The following is a 1,087-nucleotide window of genomic DNA, read 5'->3' as shown; positions in this document are numbered from 1 at the left end:
GAGAGAGATCAGAGAGAGAGAGAGAGAGAGAGAGAGATCAGAGAGAGAGAGAGAGAGATCAGCTGCCTTCACTGTTTGCAACGTTTTTCTGTTGCATGTGTTTTTTGTGTTTGCCTTTTTTTGTGTTTACATTTGTTTTTGTGTTTACATGTTTTGTGTTGTTATGATTTTGTGTTTGCATTTGTTTTTTGTGTTTGCGTTAGTTTTTTGTGTTTGCGTTAGTTTTTTTTAATGTTTGCATGTTTTTGAGTTTGCATCATACATGTTTTTGCTATGCGTTTGCACCCGTCGGCCACCGTAGTATATAACACCTGGACTGCTCATTTGTGTTTTTGCTGTACAGAATAAATTTTGATAATGAAATGTGCAAAAGATAATCTATTTTACACTATCATAAACTGTGATTTTTGAATTTTATTTCACAGAGATTGATGTTAGTGACTTATAATATATATATATATATATATATATATATATATATATACATATATATATATATATATATGCATAAATCCCTTTTAAAGATATTTTAAAACACTGCTTTTTTTTTCAATTTTTTACTATTTTATTCTTCTGAATGATAAACTTTTATTTTGTGGATGAGTAAAAACCACAGTCAAGAACTAAACAGTACTGAACCATCATCAGTGTGTAAGTTGGAATGATTGAACTCTTTCTTCTCACTCAAATCACTGACTAGTGTTACATCTTTCCTCACTCCGTTTCAAGAAAGACCAAGCATCAACACGGCCTTTTACATCCAGTCCCCATCTTTCAAACCTTGCGACAAGCCACAGAGCAAAGCGGCAGGAAATGGAGCAAAGAGACATGGCAGCCCAGCATGAGCCTGGTATCAAACTCACACACATCCACACATATCTACATTAGTACAACAAAAACACCAGGACGCCTTGTTTGTTTTAACTTGTTGTACCTGATATGCTTTTCAGAGTTATTCACCCCTGAGTATTCCTTCTGTCTTTACCATGCTCGAATATACTGTAGTTGTAAAATATACAACTGCTTTAAATCCCACATTTTGACCTCTGACAGCTCACCCCTAGGTAAATGATGAATTTGGGCAGCT

Source organism: Nematolebias whitei, chromosome 11 (assembly GCF_014905685.2).
Source record: "Nematolebias whitei isolate Nwh7 chromosome 11, NemWhi1, whole genome shotgun sequence".
Classification (NCBI taxonomy): Eukaryota; Metazoa; Chordata; class Actinopteri; order Cyprinodontiformes; family Rivulidae; genus Nematolebias; species Nematolebias whitei.
The sequence above is the reverse complement of the archived record's forward strand: the minus strand, read 5'-3'. Positions refer to the sequence as shown.